The sequence below is a fragment of the Anabrus simplex genome, chromosome 2 (assembly GCF_040414725.1).
Source record: "Anabrus simplex isolate iqAnaSimp1 chromosome 2, ASM4041472v1, whole genome shotgun sequence".
Taxonomy (NCBI): Eukaryota; Metazoa; Arthropoda; class Insecta; order Orthoptera; family Tettigoniidae; genus Anabrus; species Anabrus simplex.
The window spans coordinates 989,260,637-989,275,371 of record NC_090266.1 but is presented as its reverse complement, the minus strand read 5'-3'; the positions used below and the strand labels follow the sequence as shown (position 1 = coordinate 989,275,371).

Genomic DNA, 14,735 nt, shown 5'->3' with positions numbered 1-14,735 from the left:
TAGAATAAGAATAACCTTCTGATTTTTCATTTCCAAGGTATTGGAGTCTCGTGTAAGCAAGTCAATTGTTAACAGTGCTCCTCCTGTACAACAGGTCTCTCACCCTTATCCTCCAGTTATTAAAACTCCCACGATGCGCGCATGGGTTCTGCAACGACACCCTTCCCCTTAAGACATAACCAAAAGAGTCTTATTAACCAATGATATACCGGCATCCCGCGTGACGTCACTCTAGAGGGTTGAATGGAAGTTCTGATCGCCCTCGTGTGGGAGTTGGGGGGGAGGTGGCGTCGCGCACCGAGCCGACTTGTGAGGTCCAGCCTGTAAGACGGGTAGTCGTGGTATCAGGGCACGGCGCGAGAACACTTCACCCCTGCGGAGCTCCGCCACAGATAGCAACAGGTAAGTGGCAGCTGACACAACAATCTGCTGATAGGACTTGAATATGTCACAAGGAGCTTACCCTATTAACGAAATATAGAAATAGTGAATTTTAAAGTAGGTTAAAATTCAAGAGATTAAATACTTTCGCCGCGAAGATGTTAAAGAGCTAATGTATTTGACACATTCACAAGCATTGCATACAAGTCGAAATTAATTCCATTATTTTTCTGTGTGGAAATGCAAGTGTGATAAATAATTTTCTTTAGTCATACGAAGCATTTATACATCGTAACATAACAATTGTGTTTGCAAAGGCTGATTTTACCTTTCTAAAGTATGAGCTATTTTAAATAACAATGAGATATTCGTTAAAGTTTGATGCTGTAGTTCAGTACACTGCGCTGATGGAAGAATATACTGGGTTAAACGCAGTGTGTTCCAGTGTGGTTCAATCAAAATAAAAGAAAGAGAATCTTCAATTACTTGGTGTGTGTTTTAAGACCACCAGACTTTACCACATGATTACCTATCCTTAAGTAATAGAAATTAAATAACTTTCCGTATTTATGAACACACATCAGAAAATACTTGATATATTGATAGAGAATACTTTTATTGTTATAATCAGACAATGTTAGGTTTCTAATTATCGGAGTTTCCTATAATTTCCATATATTTTTTTCAATATTCTTATAAATATTATGTACCTTTTCTTACAAAATTATTGATTCGAAGTGGTTGATGCATGTCATGCAGTTAGGGAAAGACCTCTCGATGTATTTTAATATCTAGATTAGTCATTTAAAACTAACAATAATATCGTAAGAATATCTGATATAAATGATTTTGCAATCCTTGATAATATAATTTTTCCCTTCCTAATCCAATCATAACGTCAATATAACCATTATTACATGATTTGTGTGTTATCGTCCCTTTTAAATTACTGTCAACACTTCATTAGAAACTGCAAACCAAGATCTTACATCATCTGATTACGGCATTACTGATATCATTTAATATTCTTTACAAGAACTAAGAACTAATAAGATGAACCATTTTTAGGCGGAGCATTGTCCCTGTACTAACCAACTGGGTTCTTTCTTGCTCTGGCACGCACATAATTTATTTGCCTTTGTTTTGAAACACAGGAAATATAATAGAGACTTCTACTCGTAAATAACTCTTCCTGCCTAAAAGACAAACTTCAGTGTTATTACAGAAGTATTACACCAACCATACGTAGTTTCTTTGGAAATACTGCTCAAGGTACGGCGAGTGATATTCTGAGACAGCTTTACACTGTGTTTCATGATGAAGTAACAGTTAAATATTTTATTTTCGTATACATATCATATACAGTAAGCACATATTCTGGAGATTCATGTTAGGCCCTTTTATACGTGGTACAATTGTAAAAGGCCTTGTTAGCTAAGTGACGATGTCACTGGTATCTTATCAAGATGACAGTAGTTCGAATTTCCGACAATGTGAGAAAGATTTTCAAAGCGTTCAAATTTTACATACATCTGTAGGACACATAGGTTATGACTTACGCTTAACAGCCACGTAAATCTTCATGGTTTTGATTCATAATAGACGTTACGGTGGCTATTCAGTGCATACCAATCTTAGTGTTCAGGAGGAATTAATTAATTAATTAATTTAATTATTTTCGTGTCTCTTGCTCATCACTGATCACTGTAAAAAGGAAGAGTTCTGGTGGATTAACTACAGCTGTATTGTCCTCACTATTCCTATCAACGTGGTAGTTCCTTAGCGACTTGCAGGAAATGAGGAACACACGAAGTTTTCCAGCGAAATACTGTGGTGGGCGTGGTGACTACCTCACGGGGCAACATAAATTATGTTATCAGGTTCTCTTCAAGGAAGCACAATCTAAAGTATCAATAAATTCTACATTTTGCAGAATCTGTCTCCTATTTACCACAGAAATGGAAACAGATAAGAGATGTATTTTTGAAACTGTATCGTGTAGGAGCATTTTCGACCGAGAGGAGCTGGAAACACAAGAAGTAGATCCTTAGGATTGTCAGCGCTACCCTATTTATGGCCATTTCACTCAGAATTCTTGTACACGGACGTGGAGGTTGTCGAAAACAATCGATGTCGGACAGATGTGCACTTGCGACGTCAGCAGGCAGGCAGCAGACTCCGAGGCTGCAAGTCATGTCATCTTCAAGACATGCGTACGAAGCTTGTTTTAGCACGAAGGCATCCTAACGAAACAAACGCCTCATTCTTATTCCCACACGAAAGAAATTTTTATGTGAATCTTAAAGTAATAAGCATTTCTAGACTTTGTTCGCCAACCTCTTTTTTAATTTCCTTCGTGTTTCGTTCATTTATCTTCAAAACTTGATCATACCAGAAGATCAGAATATTAAAAGAGAGTCCCTTTCATTATGGAAACACGTAACTCGTAATTGTGACGTCGATTAACACCATCAGCGGTTAAATGGACATTCTTCTCCTCCTCCTTCTTCTTCTTCTTCTTCTACTTCGTCCTCGTCTTATTATTATTATTATTATTATTATTATTATTATTATTATTATTATTATTATTATTCAACATATTTCCGTAAGTGTGATACTTAAATACGTCTGAGGTGTGGGTCTCCCCAGCCCAGGTTCCACTACACATGTTGTGGGATGGTACAATTTTTCAAGTTCGGGAGCATTTCTTTCACTTCTAACAGTGAATATATTTTTAGAGACTCTTGTAACTTTAAGCGTTCTGTTTTTAACTCCCTATAACAAACAAAACGACTTTTCTTACTAGTATTACAGCCCTCTCGGGAAGTCATTAATCACAAGGGCTATTCATCTACCCATGAAACTGCCAGTTAATGTTATCACCTCCGAAAAGAATGAATTATAAGTTGGCCTTCATTAATGAATTATTTCCATCCTTTACTCCTTTCCCCAAGGACTATATCAACAGATTCTTCTTCTATTTCATCCTACTCATGTAAGAGACCTACAAAATCCTTTGACAAAGTCAATCTGGAATACATCTGATCCTGAAAAGTACACTGATCTATTATTTGAAATGATCGACTAATTTAAATATATATTTTTTTCTAACTCCTTGGTCCTCATCGACGTAATTTGGAGGGCGTAATAGCCGATTGTCTTAGTCACTGTCTTCTCTCAAAGATAGCCACGATTGAAATACCAGCCAATGTATGTAGGATTCTTGATATGAAAAGGGCCAAATGCTTCCGATTCCACATAAAACTGAAGATTCCGTGGCTATCATCACTATATCAACAGTGACGTAAAACATAAGGTTTGGTTTTTTTTTTGTTGGCGTAAGTTTTGCCCTCATAACTCATTTATATATATTTCTGTAAAATTTCTGAAATTATGGCCAGTACCTAAACTCGTGTCGTCATCCCGAGGTGGTGCAGCTCTTTTAAGCCACACCCCCAATGGAGTTGATCTGCATGTACAATTTTAACCACATACCAGCCCTCCTGCCATTATTAAGTCTCTGGCAGCACTGAGAATCGAACCCGGCACACACAGGAGATAATAATGCTAACCGTTAGGCTACGGACGTAGACATGGCCAGTAAGATTACAAGTATATATCATCTATGATGTTCAACAGGAAAGACATTCAAATTGGAGCTTGAAAATAGGTGCAATGGGTATTGTACTGGGGGTACACATTCTCCGTTAAAATGCTGCGATGAGTGTTTTACCAAGGGGAATTCGTTCTTGAGTCATCTATAGTGTCAAAGATCATTGGCAGGATGTTGTTACGGCAGTTGGTAAAATGCTTTATCTCTGATCTTTTACTTGTTAAGGAAGGTAATGTCGAAAATTTCCCGCATGGTCTTCACTTAAATGAATATTACTGTTAGAGAACAAATAATGTTCTGCACCACACGTGTGTGTCATTTAAGTGCATTGCTACCATGTCCTTTTTCCATTCAGACCGGAATGATAACTCTTAGGGTGTTTTCACGTACTCACAACTGCACATATCCCACCCCACAGGCAGAAGGCCACGTTTATATGGGGGGCACTACTCCAGATGAAGTTGTAGCATTAGTGTGGAAGCATTTGAAGTGTGCTCAGTGTAGCAGGCGTCTAGGATGGCACAATGTGAACGTGTAAGCATTATCACATTATTTAAAGACGGATGGTCAACTAGGGCAGTTGCTCGACTTGTGGGCCGTAATCAAACTGATGTGGTTCGAACATGGAAGTGGTACAGAGAGATACAGGAACAGTTAGCAACTTCCATCATAAGGTCACCCGAGGAACACGACTGCAGTCGATGACCGTTACTTTCGAATTTCATCTCGGAGGAACCCTGATCGCAAAGCCACCATACCGAATAATGTTCCTCGTGCGCCGTGATTCAGCTCAAACTGTGAGAAACAGGTTGCACGAGGCACAACTTCACTCTGGACGCCCATGGTGAGGGACAGCTCAGAAACCTAGTTATGGAGCACGGTACAAATGAGCCCAACATTATGCTGAATGTCTCTTCAGAATTGGCGTAACAACATTTCCACCGATGAGTGTCGTATAAGCCTTGTTCTTGACGATCGTCGGCAGCGTGTTTTGAGCCAATCTGGTCAGGCTTCACGCCTCAGACACATTGTCCAGCACGTGCAGTAAGGTCAGGCTTCACGTCCCAGACACACTGTCCATTACGTGCAGTAAGGTCAGACTTCACGTCTCAGACACACTGTCAGCACGTGCAGTAAGATCAGACTTCACGTCTCAGACACACTGTCCAGCACGTGCAGTATGGTCAGGCTTCACGTCTCAGACACACTGTCCAGCACGTGCAGTATGGTCAGGCTTCACGTCTCAGACACACTGTCCATTACGTGCAGTAAGGTCAGGCTTCACGTCTCAGACACACTGTCCAGCACGTGCAGCAAGGTGGTGGCTCCCTGATGCTTTGAGATGGCATTGTGTGGAGCCAGAGTACGCCACTCGTAGTCATGCAGGGCAATGTCACGGCCGTACGATACATGGACGACATTCTCCGACATATAGTGACACTGTATTGCCAGAATTTTAGAGTACAATGTGCTTTAATGGATGATAATGCGTGCATCCATCTTGCGGTTCTCGTTAATTCTTTTCTGATCACAATATCACGCGACTAGAGTGGCCGCATTGTTACCCGGACATGAACCCTATCAAATATGCCTAGGAAAAAATTACGGAAGGCTGTTTTTGGGTGTCATGACCCACCAACCACTCTGTGAGATATACGCCAAATCATCATTGAGGAATGGAATATTTGGACCAGCATTACCTTGATGAACCAGTGGACAATATGCCAAGACGTATTCAGGCATGAATCAATGCAAGGGGTCTTATTGCCTGATGTTAAAGGTACTGGCGCGTGCTGTATTCACATTGGGGTACAAAAGCTGTATTGCTGAAGTGACTCTCGTTTGTGGTTTTCTGGGGCAATAAATAACTCTAATTTGGTACCTCTGTATGTCTCTCTCATTTTTTGTGAATGTAAGGAGCGTTTTGGCCCGATATGACGCATATCTCTTTTGATACGTGTAAGATGTTTTAAAGCCATGTAATAGCTGTCGCTTTGAGATAGTGGGACACTTTTAAGCGCATATTCTCTCAAGGAGGCAGTCATGTTAGAAATTCACAACGGTTATGGAGCAACAGCTGTGATATACTGTATTTTGAAAGAAGGAAGCTTCTTCAAAGATCAGGCCGATTGTCCTGTATAAATACGAAAGAATAGTGACCGAGGGTGTATTTTCACAAGCTGGAAGAAAAAGGACGGACGTGAAAGGAGGAAACATAAGTGTTGGTTTGAGAAGTGATGGGGATGATTAAAGAATGAATATATTGAATTAAGTTGTGGATGTGTATGGAATAAAGTGTTGAAGTTATGTGATGACGATGGTATGAGAATGAAAACATAGATGGCTTCTGAACTTAGTTGTTGAGAGGGAAAGAAGTTGAGGAGAAGTACCGTATACACTTATAACAATTTCGTGTGGCTATTGTTAGCTTGCTAATGCTACCCTTGTAAGACAGACCCTGCGACGAGGGTGAGCGGCGTCTGTCATGTATAATAATAATAATAATAATAATAATAATAATAATAATAATAATAATAATAATAATAATAATAATAATAATAATAATAATAATAATAATATTATTTGTTTTACGTTCCACTAACTACTTTCTAAGGTCTTCGGAGACGCCGAGGTGCCGGAATTTAGTCCCGCAGGAGTTCTTTTAAGTGCCAGTAAATCTACCGACACGGGGCTGTCGTATTTGAGCACCTTCAAATACCACCGGACTGAGCCAGGATCGAACCTGCCAAGTTGGGGTTAGAAGGCCAGCGCCTTAACCGTCTGAGCCACTCAGCCCGGCCCCTGTCACGTATAGGAAAGTAAGTGTGGTGTATGAATTGCAGGTATGTTGGGGACCGGCGTAAGGGACATGAGAAGCAACAAGTATCCCAGCCAAGGTGATTAAATATTCACGATTAAAATCCCTCGCCCTGGCTGGGAAACGAACACGAGGCCCCGAGTACCGATGGACAAGACGCTAACCACTCAACCATGGAGCCGGATAACTATTTAATGCGTTAGAATTTGCTATGAACAGAATCATCCTACTACGTCACAATTATGGGCAACCATTGGAGCAAGGGCAATAATCACGTCTTTTAGACGACAGCCACTTAAGAAACACTTCCACATGATTGATCTCAATTGTTACAGTACGTATTTCACAGGTGGAATGTTGAATTTGTCCGCAATAATAGGTAGCTTAACAGGCATGTCAGAGCTGGGCGACTCCAGGTCAGATGGAACGACAGGGTGTTTGAAATTGATTGAAATACCGTATTTATTTATCGTGGATACATTTTGTATGCTCTCCTGTTCAGGTTCCAACTTTTACTGTTCAGAAATGTGAAACTACATCAAATACTGAAAGAAGATGGTCATACCAAAGTGGGTTCCTGCGACGAGGGATTTGTCTCCTGATGAAGTGTAATGTCTGTCTGTCGGTCGGTGAGTATGAAATGCAGAAAGAAAACATACGCCACGAGACTTCGTAAAGACAACGTCGTGGTGTTAGTTTTCAACAAGCAGAACAGTACTGAAATCTACCACTACAGGGGTCGACATTATAGAAAACTATTCTCTAATCCAAGAAGCGTTATTGTTACTAATTCATATGAGAGCTTGGCACATATTCGGTCGTCAGTATCACCCAAAAGACGGCTGATAACCTAAATCACTTTGGGTTCTCTGGTGGTCTGTTGAGTGTAGATATAAGGTCTAAATTTCACATACTGCACGGGAAGTCGAAATAATGTGCTTTTCCAGTATTTTCTTAGAGTTACTACGGAAACACGCGGAGAAGAAGCGCGTTCAGGATAACAGCTGTACAAAGAGTGGGCCCTCAAATATTTCACCTTCTCAGTCCTAGTGTGGAGTGCAATAGCACTAGTTTTGATACATTTGAACCGAAGAAGAAACTATTTTAAGCGTGTGGTACATAAAATAATAATAATATTAATGTATTTACCACAAATCGTACAGACTTTATGGATAGTCTAGTGAAAATAGAGCGAGCCCCATGCACATTATGTGCTTCACAGACCCACTAAGCTAATATTTACAATAATTACATTATTCACATATTTACACTCATACAGTGATCCACTCACTCGAAAACACTAATATTTTCGCGCCCGTTCATGAACACACAGAGTTTGACAACATCTTTTTGACATGTACTGTAAACTGCGTTAGAAGCAAGGATTTTACTTCTTTCCACCCTTCTCCCCTTTAATTGGACTTTCCGAAAACAATAAATACGTGTTTATTTTTAAAGGAGATTCAAAATACGTCTGTAACATCTTCAGTTTCTGGGAATAAGTATCCTCATAAACAGAATTCAACTCCTTTCCTTATTTCCTCCCCCCTCCCCAGTCGATTTTTCTAAAACAAAGATGATACGTGTTTCTTTATCTTTAAAGGAGATTCTAAATAAAAGTTTTCACGTCTGTAACATCTTAATTTTTATGTAAGTATCCTCATACAAATAATTCAACCCATTTTTTAATTCTTTCATCCCATTCAGTAATTTTCCGGAAATAAAGGAATGCGTGTTTCTTTATTTTCAATGGAGATTCCAAATATCAATTTGCATGTCTGTAACATCTTTAGTTTTTGAGATATAAGTATCTTCATACAAATAATTCAACTAATGGTTCAATTCATTCAACACTTTAAGTGGATTATCCGGGAAAAGAAAGAATGCGTGTTTCATTTACATTGAAAAAATCCGAATACAAATTTCCATGTCTCAGTTTTTGAGATATAAGTATCCTCATAAAACGAATTCAGCTCCTCTTTCAGCTCCCAACCCCTGTTAAATTGATTTCTGTATTTTTAAAGTAGATTCTAAATACCAATCTTCACAGAAGCAGTTTTTGAGATATAAGTATCGCCATAAAAAGAATTCAATTTCTTTCACTTTCTTCAACCTCCCCTTAAGTGAATTTTCGGAAAACAAAAAATACGTGTTTCTTTAATTTTAAAAGAGATTCCAAATATCGACTTTTACGTCTTCAAAATCTTTAGTTTTTGAGATGTAAGTATCCGCATACAAAGAATTCAACTATTTTTTCAATTCCAAACCCCTCCCCCGTTAAGTGAATTTTTCGAAAACGAAGAAGTACGTATGTCTTTATTTTTAAAGGAGTCTCCAAATACCACTCTTAACCTCTGAAACATCTTGAGTTTTTGAGATATCACTACCATAATGAAAGGAATTCAAACCCCTTCTCAGGCCAATTTATCCCCCTTTAGTGGTGTTTTCGAAAACAAAATAAATACATGATTCTTTATTTTTAAAAGAGATTAAAAACACCAGTTTTCACGTCTGTAACATGTTAAGTTTTGAGATGTTCTGTAGATATTCTCACTTTAAAAATTCACCCCCTTTTCAGTTCCACTTAGTGAATTTTCCGAAAATAAATGATCTATGCTTCTTTACTTTTACAGGAGATTACAAATACCAATTTTCTCGTCTGTAACAATTTACGTTTCAGAGATATACTGTAGATACAGTGTGTAACAAGAATTTACTGCACAAATTGCAGCACACATTCCTCAACATAAACGAAGAAATTATGCTATATGAACATGGGTCCGGAAACGCTTTGTTTCCATGTTACACCTCATTGCCTCCAACTCATTAATCATCGGAAACACACAAGAACAGAACGTACCAGCATATCGCATGCAACTATTTCTCACGGGAGAAAATTAAAAATTCACACGCTTTGTCACTCCTTAAGTGGATTTTTGAAAAACAAAAATACGCGTTTCTTTATTTTTAAAGGAGATTCCAAACACCAATTTTCATGTCTGCAACACCTTCAGCTTCATAGACATAAATGTCCTCATAAAACGTATTCAACCCCTTTTTACCATTTTCACCCCTCTTCCCCAAGGGGATTTTCCGAAAACAAAAATGTACGTGTCACTATTTTTAAAGGAGATTCTAAATAGCAATTTTTACATCTGTAAACGTTTACGTTTTTGAGATATAGATATACTCATTTAAACAATTCACCCCTCTTTTCACATTTCATTTATTTAATTCAGTCAGTCAATCAGTCAGTCAGTCAGCAGTTAGTCAGGTCATGTTATTTTATATATACGGATTTATGTTTAGCTCATTCACGAACACCACACAGATAAAATTTGTAAGTATGATTGCAGTTTTCTACTATCTGCAATGTTCGTTATACTTGTATATATGACAGTGTAATCTGCATATTGTGCCATGTGTGCGGTTACAAACCCGGGAAGATCGAATACAAATACGAGGTACCGCAGGGGAACGATCACAGAACCTTGAACTACTCCTCATGTCACTTTGATGGGTTGTGAATAGCATAATATACAGTGGAAAACTTTCAGGAGTTATCAGGTATTTTTGAACGAAAGTATGAATTACCAATTACAAATTTTAACTGAAGAAATGTGTAGTTTAGGAAAGTCGAATCTTAAAATGTTAGCTTGGAATGAATGAGCAGATTAATTCATGATGGTTAGTAGTTGCAGCGTCGCAGTTGTAATGCTTTATCACTGAGTTGTTGCGTATAGAACTGTTTTAAAGAGGTAACTAGAGGAATGAATGTCCTGTCTTACGATTTTCGTTTTTTCGTTCCACGAACTGCGGGAATTATGAGAATTAAGTGCAGCCTGCCGCTCACGGAAAAAAAATACTCTCAAAGGAAAGTGTTATAGCGTGGTCAGTTCTATCAAATTAGATGTTATGTTTAACGTCTCCCTGTTTTGGCGAAGATCGTATAGTAATGTTTTCATCTACCTAAGATGATACAATCCTTGATACGGCTCCAATTAACGTCATATATTGGATCTTACCTCTTTGTGAAGCCAGTCTCATAACTTCGGGCTGATCATAAATGATTAGCGATCATTATTAGAGTGAAATAGCAGGGTAAATCATAAATATTTATAGAATGAGTCCCACATCTGCTTAGCGCGCTTGTCGCTTGCATCCTCTGGATTGAACTCAGGATTCAGCAATGGAAATCCGACCACAAAGACCAAGGACGAGATGGTCCTCGAATACAAGCCAGTATAAAGTTGTCCCTCAGGAATGCGGCGAGGCGACATTCTGCCTCCATGGCACGTCACGGTCAATACCAGCAAGAGAGGAAAACACTGGTAAAATGAATGAAAAGTTTTAGAATATTTCTCTCCATGGAGAGATGTTTCTTCAGGTCGTATATCAAAAGTTATTTTTTTTCGAAGTGTTCTCCAATTTACGGCAGTTTCTTAAGTGTGTAGGATAGATGCCACATGTATACTGATGATTTAATTATGTATTTACTCCAATGAACTTCCCTCTTCTTTAGATCGACTTGTGTCTTCGGATACAGTCTACCTAGTATGCCAAATCTCAGACTATCCTTCTCATATATCGCAAGTTTGTTGAGAACTCAAGCAGCCATACTATTCCCTTGCATTCGTCTTTAACATTTTCTTCTGTAACAAAATACCATGTCCGCCTCTGTGGTGTAGTGGTTAGTGTGATTAGCTGCCACCCCCGGGGGCTCGGGTTGATTCCCGGCTCTGCCACGAAATTTGAAATGTGGTACGAGGGCTTGAACGGGGTGCACTCAGCCTCGGGAGGTCAAATGAGTAGAGGTGGGTTCGATTCCCACCTCAGCCACCCTGGAAGTGGTTTTCCGTGGTTTCCCACGTCTCCTCCAGGCAAATGCAGGATGGTAGCTAAATTAAGGCGACGGCCACTTCCTTGTCTATCCTTTGAAATCTCAACCCCCCCCCCCCCACAAGGTCCCTGTTCAGCATAGCAGGTGAGGCCGCCTGGGCGAGGTACTGGTCATTCTCCCCAGTGGTATCCCCCGACTCAATGTCTCATGCTCCAGGACACTGCCCTTGAGGTGGTAGAGGTGGGATCCCTCGCTGAGTCCGAGGGAATAACCAACACTGGAGTGTAAACAGATTAAAAAGAAAAATAAAATACCATGTTGTCGTGGATTATCCGTGTTTCGAATATAAAACACCTGATTACTCTAATTGAATTATGTGTTATTGGTAACAGTAAGGGGCTACGATTTCAGGAGTACTGTAGTCAGTTCTCATTTCAGTCCACTTCCATCGTGTGAAGTAGTGTTTATGGACAAGTCTTCGTTCATATGTGTGTATATTTTCTACTAACTTCTGATCAACTGAGTATTTATTTATTAATTATTGTCTTCATTATTTTAAACATCATTGTTATCAACTACATATAATGAAAAGAACATGTGTTAAATATGGAGTAATAAATAATAAAACAATACCGAAATTAATGCCTAAAGAATGCCTAAGTTAATGCTACAGCATCTTGAAACTAAATTAAGTACATTAAAATTCATTAAACAATGAATATAAATCATACAGAAATTACTGAATGTTACTTTGTTACTGCGTTTATATATTAATTTAATATTTAACAACCATTTATAATATTTAATTTACATTTAATACACGAACGTTGGCGATCTCGTTCCGGTTCGTTACTCGAAGTAGCACAACTCAGGATTCCACCTGTCACTGTATCAATACAGAATTTAATTCACGGACTTCAGTGGCGTCAGTCTGAGAAGTTCCTCCTAACATGTTTCACATTATCCCGAATAATGTCGACAACTGTTCAATCAATTTTATTTAAGGTAGTAGCATAATACTCATATTTAAAAGAGAGAAAAACATTCTCAATTGGTTTCTCCATACGGACGCACCGAATTATCGGAGAGTAGACTCTATATACTTGACCTCCACAAATAGTACCCCTACAAGGCCAGAAACTTGTACCCAGGTCGGGGTTCCGATTGGTAACACAACCTGTTGCAATTCGTTCATACTTGAAACTATACGTTCCCTATTGGCTGTAATAAGATAGTTTAACGAGTAAATATACGTGAAAGGTGCCATAAACTGACCCAGTCGGTTATGTTATGCGGGTTATGTACGTGCTAAGCTTGCATTCGGTAGATGGAGGGACCTAATCCCACCGTCAGCTGTGCTGAGGATTGTTTCTCCGTGGGTTAAATAAAGTTGCAGTTGCCTCGTTCTTGGTCCTAATATCCTTCCTGCCCCAGCATATAGAAAACCATGCTAGTACGATGTTAAATAGATCTAGCCTCGTTTTACGGCCAGACTCTCTTACTGAAGCCAACCCTGTACGGAGGGTGTGTTTCTGTGTGGCTTATGTGGTGTGTTGTATGCAGACTAAGAGAACACCCAGTCCCCGTCTCACAGGAATTAATCATGCGCAGTTATAATTTTCAGTCCACCCGATACCTAGCACCCTCTGAACCAAAGGCAAGTCCCCTAACCATTAAGCCAAAGATCCGAATAATAATAATAATAATAATAATAATAATAATAATAATAATAATAATAATAATAATAATAATAATAATAATAATAATAATAACATGTTATTGGATTTATGTCTCACTTATTACTTTCCCAGATTCCGGAGAGGCATAGGTGCCGCAAATTCGTCCCTTAGGAGTTCTTTTACATGACAGTAAATTAATAATAATAATTTCGTGTGAATATTTCTAGCCGAGTGCAGCCCTTGTAAGGCAGACCCTCCGATGAAGGTGGACGGCATCTGCCATGTGTAGGTAACTGCGTGTTATTGTGGTGGAGGATAGTGTTATGTGCGGTGTGTGAGTTGCAAGGATGTTGGGGCAGCTCGAACACCCAGCACCGGGCCATTGGAATTAACCAATGAATGTTAAAATCCCCGACCCGGCCGGGAATCGAACCCAGGACCCTCTGAACCGAAGGCCAGTACTCTGACCATTCAGCAAACGAGTCGGACATGGTAAATTTACTGACACGAGGCTGGCGTATTTGAGCACCTTCAAATGTATGTATTGAACCCATATCCTACACGGTCGAAAGTCGAAGTGTTTATGTAAGCTGAAGAGCGACACACCAATGTTATTTTAGAGCGAGCAAGAAAATCGATATTTTAGATCCATGAATGTTGATTTTCTTGGCTGCGTGCCACGTGACTCGAATCATCGACGAAGGCGGGAGAGCTTCGAAACGTATACGGGTGTCACATAATAGTGAATCAATGGTAACTGATACCATTGACATATTTTGGCCTGCACTATAAAGGAAATTACTAGAAGAAATTCACTCAGAAGTTGCAAACATTGTTAGCTCAACGGGGCGTATATATGTTAAAATATTAATAAAGGAGCTTCATCGGTCAAGCGCCAGGAGGTGATCAGCGCGTGGCCTGATTGCATAATGAAGTGACGCTTTGGCAATTACGTCCCAGAGAGGAATAATAAAATTATGAGACTATCCCCTCTGTAAAGGTCACCTTTTAAGGAATCAAATGAGATAAAAATGCCTGCTAAAATCCCAGTGGCATAGAAAGTAATTAGATGGTGCAATCATTACATCTCAGTTAGCGTTACCTCTGAATTCATAATACCCCTCTCACATTGGCTGCTCACTCATTCTTGCTTTGTCGTCCGAAGACTGAATTTACGTTTGGCTATACAAAATAAACGCGTATTCGGGAACTTAAATATTTCTGTATGAAATGTGACGGGAACTTAAATATTTTCTGTATGAAATGTGAAAGACTTAGACGGAATCTCGGAGGTGAACTTTCGATATTGGTTCTTATAAATCTCAAGCAGAGGATCGGAACTTTAAATGAGAACTGAAGGAACTCACAAGAATTGTGTAAATTCTGTAATATAAAAGTGTTAAA

At 39.1% G+C, this 14,735-nt stretch overlaps 1 protein-coding gene across 1 annotated transcript in view; it reads left to right on the top strand.

Annotated features, from left to right (window-relative positions):
- Window positions 1-360: 360 nt before the first annotated feature.
- Window positions 361-14,735, top strand: part of Tdc2 (Tyrosine decarboxylase 2) — a 412,190-nt gene continuing 397,815 nt past the window's right edge. The window contains exon 1 of the mRNA XM_067141851.2: window positions 361-402. The gene's annotated coding sequence lies outside the window, so the exon portion shown is untranslated. The remainder of the gene's footprint in view (window positions 403-14,735) is intronic.